Here is a 14,690-nt window from a genome sequence, read left to right as displayed (position 1 = left end):
TCTTCAAAGCATGCAATGATTTGGTGCCCCCCTTCTCGTAATATGGAAAATAGTGGGCCATCATGAAAAGGATTGGGCCACCCTCTTTAAAAAGCATGCATTGATTTGGCCTGTCGCGCGCGCCCCCTTTCTCCCTCTACTCCTCTTCTCCCTCTACTCCTCTTCTCCCTCTGCTCCGTTCCTGCATTCCCTCTCACCAAGCGAGCTTCCTACCCATTCATCCCTCTGCTACCTCGCATCACTCACGGTTTCACCGTTTCACAGCCGTGTGCGCAGAGATGAGTGATCCTACCCCCAAGAAGAACACCCCCCTAGGAGGTGCAAGAGACCCTTTGCGAATGCTGACTCAGTCGTGCAGACCCCTTCACCGATGCCAGAGCAAGGTGAAGCTTCCCAGACAACATGTGGCCCCCTAACAGAAAAGTTCGCTCGAAAAGTTATTGTGCTCCTTTTCCATGTCTGTTGCATGCACATATTCTTCTTACACATCTCCTCCATTGGCTTTTGTTTGCACATTGTTTCTCTATCAATGCATGCTCCCCTTGAGAACTAACGTTTGCTTATTCTCTTATTGACAGCGTCATCTGAGTACCCAAGCTCTCCCGTTTTTGCTACTCAGCTGAGTTGCATGCTGAGTACGGCTTGAGCATGGAGGGCAAGCTGCCCAAAGACCTTACTGTTGAGGATTTGCCACCTGAGGAGTGGCTGACTGTCTTTAAAGTTCCCGAAAAGAAGAAGACAAAGGTCTTCCTGCATATGGTGCAGGATCACATATACGACGCTTGCCGTCTTTTGTATCAGAAAGTGTACCTGGCTGCCCCTTCTAATGGGAAACTAATGACAAAGTTTGCTAGGGGGTTTGCCTTTGAGAATTGTGCAGCTGCTAAAGCTCAACCTGAAAGTCACAAGATTGCATGGGCTATGGTGGGGGTGGTATGGTCTTGGAGAATGTGAAGGCTCAACGAGGAGGTTTGAATTGCAAAGTGAGCAAGTTCATGTCCGATTACGGTGTTTCTATCTTATATGGACAAACAGAGCATGCTATTGACTCCTACGCCTTGATAGTGTCTAATCACCCTACAAAACCGGCTGAGGTTGCATCCCAGCCCCTATACATAGAATGGTTAGGTAGAATTGCTGAAGATCTTGATGGGTAGGCCCATGTTGCTAAAGCAAAGGTTGGTTCTACTAAATTGGTCTTAGTAGCAGAGAAGAGGGATTTGTGGCTACACAACGAAGGCACTTATTCGGCCTATGACCCGATTATAGTAGAGATGGAGAGACTTAGAGCAGACATGGAGATATTAAAAGCATCTCCCCTAGAAAATGAAGCTCTCATTCTGAAGAAGGAAGCTGAGATAGGAGTGCTGGAGAGGGTGGTCTTAGTGGCTTCTGGTGCTGGCTTCTAGTGCTGTGACGTCTACTGCTGCAGAGATGCAGGAGGAGGTGTCCACTATGCAGGTACTTTTGAAAACTCAAGCATTTTTCTATCCTTTAAGTAGTGGTCCAAGCACTTGCAAGTGATATATGCACTTGCAAGTGATCCAAGCACTTGAAAGTGGTGTAGCATTTACACCACTTGTTGAAGGTGCTTGTTTCACTTGCATCACTTGCAAGTGCTTAGAGGTCATCAAGTTCATAGACCACTCATAAGTATTCAGACCACTTGCAAGTGCTGTGACCACTTGCATGTGTTATACCACTATAAGTGCTTACATCACTAGTAAGTGCATAGAAATCATGCAAGTTCTTAGAAGTTTAACAAGTGCTTAGACCACTTGAAGGTGCTAAGACCACTTGCAAGTGGTCATACCTTTTGCAAGTGGTCATACCACTTGCAAGTGCTAAGGCCACTTGTAAGTGTTCATGCCTTTTGCAAGTTCTAAGACCACTTGCAAGTTCTAAGACCACTTGCAAGTGTTCATACCACTTGCAAGTGCCTAGGCCACTAGCGAAGTTCAAGACCACTTGCAAGTGTTCATACCGCTTTTAAGTGCTCATACCACTTGCAAGTGCTTAAAACACTAGCAAAAGCACAAAGCACATACAATTTCTAAGACCTTTAACACGTGCTTAGAACACTTGGAAGAGCCACTTGCAAGTGGTTGCATCATTTGCAAGTGCTTAGACCACTTTCAAGTGCTTAGACCACTCACTGGTGCTGCTTAGACCTTAGGGCACTGCACACACCAGACAGGTGCTCAAACCACTTACACATGCTTGAAAGTTCTGATGGCTGGTTGTTTTTCATTATGTGCAGGCTTCGGTTGAGGAAATGGAGCATGTGTTATGTGAGCTGAGGAGACAGGCCTCCTTCGTGAAGGAGGCATGCACTTTCTTGAAGAGAGAGGGGAGAGCCCTTCTAGTGCCTACCCCTCCTGCCAAGTCTATCCTAGGTACTGACATTGTCCTAATTGGTGGATCTTGTGTGGCCTATGGCCAAGCAAACATGCAACCGGCGTTTATTATCTGCCATGTGCCCACAAGTACCACCCCTTTTGCTTTTCCATTGTCTGTGCAACTGAGCCCAAGTGCATTGTTTCGGACTGTTCGCAGGAGATACCACTTGTAGCAAGATGTTGGGCACTTGGGAATGCATATGAGGAGTCCATAGGTAAGGCATGCCTCTTTCATAGGATAGGATTCATGCTACTTTTAATATGTACAGTAATTGTCTGTTATGTCTCAGGTGAGCCAGAGGCTGGCGAGGGGGTGGATCTAGCCGCTTCCACCTCGTCCATGCATGATGTGGACGCCCCCTTTGACCTAGACACCTTGATGATGAAATACAAAAACTTTGAGGGTTGTAGTCTGTCTGCTGAAAAAACTGATGTGCTTGGTGATGGAGGCATCCTGAGGGACACCTGGTTCTGAGATCACACAAGGTAATTTTGGTTGCTGTAACATGTTATTCTCAGACATGATTATCCATGATCATTGTGATCATATTAACTACCTATGCTCCTAACTTGATTTCCTATTGCTATCCCAGGTACTGATGTCATTAAGACATTAAGTCATGTTAGTGCTCCAACTGGAGAGCCAAGCCGCGTCGTCAAAGGTGTACATACTGAAGAGGAGTTGGACCCAGATATGGAAAAGACCCTCCAATTTGTTGCAGGAGAGCTGTGGAAGAAGAAGAAAGGGCAGGTGGAGGATGGGCCTCTTCGGGACCCCAAGAAAAGTACTAACCCAATTTTTCCCAAAGCCCGAGCATGCAAGAAGCTTTAGCTTCTTGCAACTTTGTAGCTTTTTGCTCATGCAAGTCACATTATTTTATGGCAATATAATATATAAGTCCTTTGTCTCAGTGTCTGTGTGTGTCTTGACCATCTTAATTGTTGTGCATGTAGTTAAAATTCAAGTTGTTGGCTTGAAAACCCTACCACCCACACTGATGAGGTAGAGCACATTGAGCACTGTCCTTCACGCTATCAGTTTCGACGCTTCAATGACTCTCGAGACCTCGCAGTCGTTGTTGACTTCAACAAGGTTCTTTTGTGTGTGCACGATAAGTGCAGGATAGAGATTCCCCCAAATGTCTCAACGCTGCACTTTTCCAAAGTCCGTGAGGTTGAGAACATCACCTATTATGTAGTACGGCAGGATGCAGAGGTGTTCTTACTTGCATTGAGTCAGGTTTGCAGAGGTATTTGTGTGGACCTCCCACAGAGGCAGGGAATTGGAGACAACCATGGATAAGTGCCTGCCTCAAGCCAAGATATGCATGAGTGGATGGCTGTCTCACAAACTGCTTGCCATGTTTGCACTTGGTGCTTTGATAATCCTCCTAGGCCAATGTTCTTGAAAAACCTGGATACCTTCTAGCATCTTTTCCCGAAATTCAATAAGACAAATACACTTGTGCTAGATGACTCATTGTATAAAATGTACTCTAATGATCCTGCATGCTATGTGATCCTTCCTGAAGTGGAGAAGCAGACTAAGGGGCAGTGGGATAATTTTCTGAAACAAGATGTGACTGACTTTGTGTTGCAGTGGGCAAAAAGTGCTGATAGAGCAAAAACTGTCAGAGAGTGCCCTTTTGATGTCAGGGATGATACCTTGCAACGGTCGAATTGGAGAATCTTGCGGAACAATATTGAGGAAATGAAAGAAATTGAAGCCCCCACGTTGCTGAAAATTACCCCCAACCTGGATCCTAAAGAAAGAAAGTATAAGCGTCCAAAGAGTAAAACAACAAATTAGAAGTGCTTTTGCTGGCATTTTTCCCATTGTATAGAGGACTGTCATAGCCCCTTCACTGCCCATGACACCATGCTCTTACTGTGTAGCTTAATGTACTCTGACACCGTGCCTTTATTATGTGGCTAACTTCCAACACTCCTTGATATATATACAAACAAAAATGGTTTTGACCTTGGAACGATTTTGTGTCGGTCTGGTGTCATTTTCTTTAGTTTATACTGTGGTTGCATTTTGTGGACTCTTAAGAAAGTGATGGTCTGAAAGTGCTTGTCTAGGTACTGAAGTGCTTGTCAAGTGGTTTAAAAGTGCTGATCTAGACACTAAAAGTGCTTGTCAAGTGGTTTGAAAGTGCTTGTCTAGGTATTAAAGTGCTTGTCAAGTGGTTTGAAAGTGCTTGTCTAGATACTAAAAGTGCTTGTTCAGGTGTACTGAAGTGCTTGACAAGAATTTCTCAAGTGGCCTGAAAGTACTAAACATGTGCTTGTCTAGGTACTAGAAAGTGCTGGCTAACTGCTGGTCAGGTAATCTGAAAGTGCTTGTCAAGGTGCTTAAAGCGCTTGTCAAGTGGTCTGGAATGCTTGTCTAGGTACTAAAAGTACCTGACAGGTGCTTACCATGTGGCTTCCAAGTGCTTGTCAAGTGCTTGTGTAGGTACTTCAATTGTTTGGAAAGTGTTGGTCAAGTGGTCTGAAAGTGCTTGTCTAGTTACTTAAAGTGCTTGTCTAGGTACTTAAAGTGCTTTTCAAGTAATCTGAAAGTGCTTGTGTAGATCCTAGAAGTGCTTGTGTAGGTACTAGAAGTGCTTGTCAAGTGGTCTTAAAGTGCTTGTCTACTACTAAAAGTGCTGTCAAAGAGTTGAACGTGCGAAATAGTGCTTCTTAGGAGGACACATTGTGCTAGCTTGAAAGTTAGAACTTACAAGTTCTCCTCTAGGGGCATGCTATTATAGATTTGTTCAAATACATCATTTGACAATTCATATACATTAGGCTCATCTTCTATCGAGCACATCGCAAACCTGATGCATCGCACCAGGTGGGAGTAGATAAAAGCAGGGGGTTTGTCATCCAAAAGGACGTTCTTGGCCATTTACCTTGTCGTAGAAGAGTCCCTCAACGACAAATGAGTTCTTTTGAATATGGTTATGCCATTCATCCCTTTCAGATTTGATGGTCAAGCGCTTGGTTTTAGTGCACTTCAAGATGTAGAAGTCTGCACCTGGCTCTTCTGCATTCACTGCAAAGTTTTGGCCAACCATCAAGGCATCACTTAGGTTGTCATGGTGGCCAGCATACATGGGGTAACTCATCATCGTCGTCGCTAGATGCTTCTCCATCGTTTTGAACATTGACAGTCGGTTGTATTCGTAAGTACTCCCACCTCTCAACATGGTCCTTGTTTACACATCTCCTCCATTGGCCTTTAATGCATGCATGGCAAAAGCAGGACAATGGTCTGCACCGTAGCCCGTGCATATCTGATTGACTATAGCCATCGACACAGTGGAAGGATCCAGACCCTTTGATCTGCATGCAATCCCACTCTCTATCTTTGTCTACATCACCGAGCTTGACCTCCCAGAATCTACGATCGACTTTCTTCCCTGTTAATGGACATTCTTTCCTGAGGGTTGCGTTGAGGAATGCTACCACACTTGAAGCGTTATGTAACACCCATCCGTCAGATTTCAGCTGCTCCTGTGTGTGAGAGCTCTTTTGAGCACCGCACCAGTCCCATCGTGCTCGCCCTTCCCATGGCCGGATGCGAAGAGACTGTGCATCATCTCAATACCTATCATATTGAAGTATCGGGCTACAAAATAGAAAGGGCGCCTTGCTTTGAATTGTGAAGCAGTGCCATCAGACCACACCTGGTGTCGCTTGACACTATATCCTTGAGCTTTCAGCCACTCATTGTGCAAAAGAAAGCAGTGCTGCACAAACAAAGTGTCGTGGATTTTGTCATCAGAGATGTAGAAGTGGGTTGTCTTCCGAATGGTACCAAGCACATCACGTAGGTACGAAATGTGGACCAAGATTATCACTTGAGTTGAATACCAATGCATTGACTGAATTTCATTCTGCACCTTGAAGGAGTAATTCTCTGCAAAATCCACTACCGACACCACTACATCATCTGGAAATTTATCCAAACACTCTTTGAATTGTTCAGCTTGCCATCTGTACTTATAATTATGTTTGATGAAGTTTCCCAATTTGCTTTGAAGAAGCAAGGAACTGAAAGTCCTCGGGCTGACTTGGTGAACAACAAGATCTTTCCGAGTTTTTGCTTGATTGTTCTCATCCACCTCCTGTGTAGGAACGTCGTCAAAAAGCTTGACAGTTATCATAGAGATGTCATTGCTTTTTTCATGTGGACACAAGGAGATCTGTTTAACGCCACAATGTTGGCATGTACCCAAAAGACATTGTCTATGGTGATAAGCACAGTCAATGGGTTTTGGGCATAATACAGACTCTCATAGGTCTGTTAAGCTTGGAAATGTGACATTGGAGGCCGCGCACTACGCTGTTCCATCATGAGAACTGCAAACAAGGCACCTGCAAACTGCATGGCTGGCCATGTAGCCCATATCTTCCCTGGCACATCTGATTAAGAGCTTCCTTGAAGTAGACAAGCTACACATGGTATTCACAGCAACAAGTGTTGTGGTCCTTCAACTTGCGTACGAAGTATGGCTTTAGACCCTCAAAACATTTGAGGGAGATCCTTATGTTAGGATGAGCCACTTGGAACCGCATATAGAAGTCTCTCTATGACAAAGAAGACAAATTTAGACACACTATCAAGCATTATAAATCATTCTGAAGCAACCTATAGCATTGGTAAGCATTATGACACACTTTCAATCAGTGTAACACTATGACACTCATTGGGTAAAGCTCTTAGATGCACTTAGTAGCACTTTCTGCACTGGCAGCACTTGTAAATGGTTGTAAAGCACTATAAAGCACTCTCAGGCACCTGCAAGCACTTAGAAGCCTGAGGATCCATTTAGATGAACTTTGAATAACATGGAATTTCTTGGAAGCACTTGGAAACACTAGCAAACACTTAGAAGCAAGTAAAGCATGTGGAAGCACTTGGAAGCACTTAGAAGCACATGGAACACTTAAAAGCACATGGAATCACTAGCAAGCACTTAGAAGCACTTGGAAGCACTTAGAACCACTAGCAAACACTTGGAACCACTAGCAAGTACTTAGAAGCACTTGGAAGCACTTAGAAGCACATGGAAGCACTAGCAAGCACTTAGAAGCACTTGGAAGCACTTGCAAGCACTTAGAAGCACTAGCAAGCACTTAGCAAGCATTTAGAAGCCCTAGCAAGCACTTGGAAGCACTTACAAGCACTTGCAGTTAGAAGCTCCTATTATCACTTCTGAATCTCTGTTAAGCCATTACAAGCATAAGCACTTGGAAGCATTTGGAAGAACTCTCAAGCACCTGGCAGCTTTTTGAAGCACTATTAAGCGCTTAGAAGCAACAAAAGGCACTTAGAAGCACACAAAAACATTTAGATGCACTTGGAAGCACTTACAAGCACTTAGAAACACACAGAAACATTTAGATGCACTTGGAAGCACTTACAAGCACTTAGAAGCACACAGAAACATTTAGATGCACTTGGAAGCACTTACAAGCACTTGGAAGCAGTTAGAAGCTCTTGTTATCACTTCTGAAGCTCTGTTAAGCCATTACGAGCATAAGCACTTGGAAGCATTTGGAAGAACTCTCAGGCACCTGGCAGCTTTTTGAAGTACTATTAAGCACTCAGAAGCAACAAAAGGCACTTAGAAGCACACAGAAACATTTAGATGCACTTGTAAGCACTTACAAGCACTTGGAAGCACTTACAAGCACTTATAAGCACTTGGAAGCAGTAAGAAGCTCCTGTTATCACTTTTGAAGCTCTGTTAAGCCATTACGAGCATAAGCACTTGGAAGCATTTGGAAGAACTCTCAAGCACCTGGCAGCTTTTTGAAGCACTATTAAGTACTCAGAAGTAACAAAAGGCACTTAGAAGTACACAAAAATATTTAGATGCACTTGGAATGACATAAAATTACTTGGAACCACTATGAACCACTTAGAAGCACTTGTGATCACTTAGAAGCACTTGTGATCACTTGAAGAAGTATGTCAAGCACTATAAAGCATGGTTAAGCAATATAGTGCACTGTCAGGCACTCAGAAGTGGTCTGAAAATGCTCAGAAGCACTAAGATGCACTCATGACTTGGAATTTCTTGGAATCACCATGAAGCACTCAGAAGCATCTGAAATCAATTGTAAAGCTTCGTAAAGCACTATAGTGCATGGTTAAGCATTGTAATGCACTGTGAGGCACTTGCAAACATTTGGAAGCATGGTAAAGCACTCTAATACCCTATCATACAAAATTTTAGTACTGTCAAGCATTCTAAACCACTAACATTTAGAAATCAGTATCGTATAGAAGAGCATATCCGGATACACTATCAATCATATGCGAGCAACTGTGTAGCTCTTACAACACACTCTCAACACAGTGATATACCTGAGGCAAATCGAGTAGATGCATTGGATGCAATACATGCGCACTCTTGCCTATCCTCTTTCGAACAACATCTTTCTTGTTTGGGGAGATGCAAGTTTCCATCGACCAAAACTGAAACACGATTTCCCTGATTTCACTGGTGATGGTGCTTGCCCTATGCAATTGACGGTGACAAGAATCCAAGGGAAGTGACCCTTCCTCCGCTTCATGTTGCAGTTAAAAATTGGGTGCAATGACATTCCTTCGATGAACTCCTAAAGCCTTAGCAACTTCTCTACCACTCATTTGATTGTCAACACCAGATGCGCCATTGAGGCATGCCACGACAGTAGTCGCTTTAAAAACAACTCGTTATTTGAATGGGGTGTCTTCACCTCAGATAATGTATGACAAATGTTAGAGAAAATGAGTCTCACAACTGTCTCTGACGTGTGCTGCAACACTGAGAATGTTGGATGACGGAGGAGCTGTTGTAGAATCTTTGTTTGAAGGCCCTCGGAAAGCCCGTTTGTTTGTTTGTGCCAGCACTGAGAAACTGCTTTGCAGATTTTCTTTACCTCTCCCTCATCAATGTCACCATCCTCGCGCGTACGTGCCATCCTCTTCTCAATGCTTCTTTGTTCCCTCTTCTTTGCAACCCAGTAGTTTCGAAGACCTGGTAGAAGTTCTCTCAGGATGTGTTGTGTGATAGACAATGGGGGAAGATATACGGAGCATGTATTGCCATTCTGTACACTATGAGACTCCATGTGGAGCCAGTTATGAGGGAGCTAGGAAGCTGAGGTCATTGCAAAGAAGACCATTAAAGCACAACTGTAGTCTTCATGGAGAGAGAGAGAGAGAGGGAGAGAGGGAGATAATACAGATGAATACAGCTTGCGCTCAGGTGGGAAGAGAGGCCCTTCTGTGTAGGCGGGAAGCAGAGGCTATGGCAAAGAGAGAGAGAGGCGGAGAGAGAGAGAGAATGAGAGAGAGTGAGAGAGAGAGAGTCACGGTAGGCCAATAGATTGCAGAACGAGTGCAGACTAAGTGGAGAAGAGAGAATATTCAGAAGCATTTAATGGGCACGCCATTCCCTTAATGAATGCTCAGTTGCATTTTCAAGCCCCCTTCTATTTCAAATTTAAGCCTCTTTCTCCTCCCGAAGGGGTAGCTAAAAGGAGTGTCCAAGACACTCCTTTTTGGTACCACCTATACATGCTTTCACCTACAAACATTCTCTCTCTCTCTCTCTCTCTCTCTCTCTCTCTCTCTCTCTCTCTCTCTCATACACACACACACACACATTCTCACTCTCTCTCCAAAAAAAAGAAAAAGTCTATATAGATCTATATATATATATATATGTATGTATGTATATATATATAATATACATACATGCATACATACATACATATATATATATATATATATATATATATATATATATATATATATATATATATTTCTATATAGATAGATATATAGATCCAAAAAAAAGTCTTGATAGATCAATGTATCTATCTATATATAAATCCAAGAAAAAGTATATATAGATCTATATATATATATATATATATATAGAGAGAGAGAGAGAGAGAGAGAGACTTACCTTCACAAACTCCAAAGTATGGCCAGGTGTCTTCTATCTCCTTATGGGTGTCAAAGTGAAGGGGGGGTGATTATTTATGTAGTGGGTTGGGTGAGGTGTGGCTTTTTGGCCAAAAGCCACAAACAAAAAGCATTGTTTTTCGCCATCATGTGGCAAATAGGAGGGCGCTGGCGCCTTCCTATTTGCCACATCATGGCAAAAAACAATGCTTTTTTTGTGTGGCTGATGATTTTGGCCGATTTGGTAGCAAAACTTTCTCATTAGTTTTATGTAAAAGGAAGAATTTTATCCATGCACAATTCATTTTGTAAGGGTATTTTAAATATCCCTTGAGTGCTTGTTGTATTGAGGGTTTCTTAAGGGGGGTGTGGGCGTGTTGCATCTATGAGTTGGTATGGTGTTGTGGCTCAAGGTTTAGATCCAAGTTCAAACTTGATTGGTTTATTCTCATCTTGTAAAGGAGAAAAGAAAAGAGACATGTAATGGTAAGTTGATGTCGTCGACCCACTATTTTTTCTTGGTTTTTCCCTATCCTCCCACAGTTATCTATGGAAACCTCATCAATTCCGTGACTAAGAATTACGATTGCTTCTTGAAAATGGCGATTCAATGGACTCAACCCTACAAGAGAAGGAGAGAAACTCATTGGAAGGAAGAAGAGAAGGGACACATACTTGCAAGAGAAGTAAAGAAGCTCACTAGAAGGAAGGAGAGAATGGGAGGAGAGAAGCGATTCGCTGGAAGGAAAGAGAGAAGTGACGAACCCTTGGAGAAGGAAAGGCAAGAAGCACAATATGCTAAAATTAGGATAGCATAGTGCAACAACTTTGCCTTGACCAAATACAAAGCAAAGCAAACAAGGGGCCTCCTCCCTCCAGGAATCTTTACATTTTCCTAAGACTAGCTCCCCACGCTAATGCTGGAGCTTGCTAGCTAGCCTTGTGCTGTTGAATCTCCCTATGGCAATAGAGTGTTCCTACGTGAAGCTGCTTTGCTGCCCCACTAGCTCGAACCTGTTGTTGTAGGTCTGTTGCAATGCCTTCAGCGGGTTGCTCAGGTTGCTACTAGCTAGAAAGTAGGAATGTGTTATTTTTAAGAAGGCCATCGACTCTCCCCTTCCAGCACTGCAAGGTTATCCTAGCAAGCCAATCTCATGAAGGCTGACCTAGTAGCGCAGTGTTGGATTTAATGAACATACAACGTTACAAACATCCATATTAGGGACAAGAGATTAGTAGGCTAGTAGCAATGTCTGAGCTCTACTGGAGTGAGCGTGGCGAAGCGCTCTAAGACGACCAAAAGTCACCCAAACTTTTGGGACAATTGCAATGAGTCACAAGCTACACCATTTGATTGGTAGCGGCTTTGACTTAGGACCCTTTCACAAATGTCCGCCTGGAATTCTCATGACAAGAAAGGAACCAATCAATGCTTCGAGTTGCTGTTGTTAACCCAAAATCTATTTCGCAAACATCCCAATGAAGCCAACCTGTTTGCCCTTGTGTATGGTGACTCATGCCTAGCTTTCAAAGTTTTTCGTTTGGCTTACCTTCCTCGCCTAAGGTCTTCCCCCATCCCTTTTTTTTTTCTGGGCTTCTTCATCTATTCATGCTTGTAATTTCTTGCCAGTCAGTTCAAGGTAGAGGTGGAGGACCTTTATTCATGTGGTGGAAAGAAAGATGTGGATGTTTGTGAAGCAGCATCAAGTTGAGTAACGCCCGGCTGCCCATTTTGAGTTTGCCATAATGTATCCTCATGTTTTTCGTCTCCATCTCTGTCTGATATTTTGCTGAGACGTCGCACCGCAAAACTTGCGACTAGGGCCTCTGTAATTTCATCCCTATTGTCACTTCATGACATTGGTTCTACATCTCTCCTTAATAGGTCGTTCATGATGTATGCCTGAGCCTTCAGTTTCATCATCGAAGTTTAGATTCACTTGCCCGAATCTAAATTGCAGCCAATTCTCGACTTTGAAGCTTCCTTAGCATGATCTAGAAAGTTTAATGCTCTGCGTACAGGCATAATTTCGGTGCAATAGCTACCAGCTTAAATTTTCTTCTGCTGTTTTGTCCAGTGGGATACAAGACGCAGGCCGACGCATCGTCTTTCAATGGTACTAGTGAAAGAGTCTTAAGATATGAAATCAAGTGCAAGGTGGCAGATTATCAGGAAAATCTACGAAGCTTCTGCAAATTGTGCAAGGAGAAGCAGGTCCCTTTTTTTTACTTTCTCTACATGTATTCGCATTATCATATGCTCAATGCACGAATTGTGTTGCACACTTGTAAGTTTGAGGAAACGAGATGCAAGAGAGTTTTCGAATCTCCGCTTTGAGTTAGCATCGTTTTGCACAACAAAATTCTGATTGCTTTGAGTGATGGGGAAGATGTTGAAGCCCTGAATGTAGAAGTCTGGAGGAGGTAGCGATTACAATTAATTAACATATCATTAGCATAACATTAATTGATAAGCATTAATTAGATGTTACTCAGATTGAAGACGCCATCGCTCACACACAGACGGAGGAGCAGGAGCAGGAGCTACGCTCGTAGTTGATGAATCGTTGTTATTGATTGATGAGAGAATACATTTATTTATAGTTATTGAGTTGTGCCTCTTCGTGTGTCCGTTCATTGCTCACATGCGTTCACACACTTGCGGGCATTATAGCATTAATTCCTACACTCCCCCTTAATGCGAATGTCCGCATAAGGGTAAGTGAGAGCATGCTATGTGTCTATAGTGATGTATGTATTGTGAATGCATGAGACATGATATTTCGTTTACATCATGAGTGAACAATTGAATGTGGTGAACAAGGTTAAAAAGTATATGAGTGTTGATGTCGATGTTGATGATGACGAAGACAACTTTAGGTACTCCATTTGAAATAATGATGTCGGTGATGCTTTATAGCCGCAACACTTTGATTCTCTTTGTGAGCTTGAACCATCCATTGAGCTCTCCCCCTCAAGCACATAAAGGGAATGAAATGTAGTTGCATTTGTACATGTCAAAAGGAAATTAATATATGAGTATGAGTTGAATTATCAAAATATATATGTGATATGATGTTATTTACAAGTGTGTATGTACAATTAAGTTTAATTTGTCATCGCTCAGAGGCTACATTAAGGTAGCTTGTCAAAGACAGTGGTATTCTTATTAAGGATATATAGCGTCACACCTATTTGTCCTTTTAAGAGAGATTTTGGGTGACCTTTATTAACACCCTTTTGTGTTTCCATGCCTCTTGGGCTTCGCCACTTTCGGCGTTTTAGTTTGAATTTTTTTTTCTTTCTGGGATTGGCCACGTGGGTGCTGCAGACACTCAAACGGGCTCAATTGCCTCTTTGGGCATAGTTATTTCCCTCTTGGGGATTCGTAATTCCCTGTTTGGGTTGTTGTTTCATGCCACTTTGGGCGTTTAGGGTGGACGATTATATCACCCATAATTTTGTTTTAATATCATACCTCGTGGGTGTGGCCAACACTCCAACGAGTTGATGCCACTTTGGGCTAACTTTTTATTTATTTATTTATTTGCCTAGGTCTTATATTAGTGTCCATTGTAGGACGGACCTCTTTGGGTCTATTTACGGGTCACTGCCCATTGGTAGGTCTTTGCCTTTTTGTGGGTCTTTACCTTTTGTGTTGTTTATTTGTTTGTTTTAATCATTATTATTATTACAATTATTTGAAAAGTTTTTATCATTTTTGTATAAAATGTCATGTGTGCACGCAAATAGCCTGAAAGAGTAGGCATGTTTGCGCTCACGAATAGCCTGAATGTTTAGGCATGTTCGTGATGTGAGTGAATTATTAATTTTTGATTATAAAGCATTTTTTTAAATTTGAAATAATAATAATTATAATAATTAATGGAAATCTCGAAGAGCATGAGGCAATAGGTATAAAGCTATGAGGCAATCATAAAGCCACTTAAGGTCGGGGGATTTTGGGACTTGGGAGTGCCTCGTCAGTGCAAAGGCGATTGCATTAACAAATGGGACACCATAAAAGTGGACGATCTTGCTAGTAGGGATGGTGGCAGTTCGGATAGCCACGTTGGTAAGAGCCATGTTGACGGCGAGGGCAGGAGCCATCACCGACTTGTACATGTGGGCATCACTCACATAGGTGATGACACATTAATGAGGAGGCTCTAATTGATTTGATTAGGCGAAGTGCCTGGGATGGCTTGTGCGAGCTCAAGAAGGGGTTTCTGTGGAGTTTCTGTGTCCCTTGTCGATGGGAGAGTTCGATATCGAGGGAGAGGGCAATGATGATGACAGTGACAAGGCAAAGGAAAAAAAAATCTTCAGAA

The sequence above is a fragment of the Cibotium barometz genome, chromosome 31, assembly GCF_041138505.1.
Source record: "Cibotium barometz isolate CiBa-2024 chromosome 31, ASM4113850v1, whole genome shotgun sequence".
Lineage (NCBI taxonomy): Eukaryota > Viridiplantae > Streptophyta > Polypodiopsida > Cyatheales > Cibotiaceae > Cibotium > Cibotium barometz.
Note: the sequence above shows the minus strand (reverse complement) of the source record.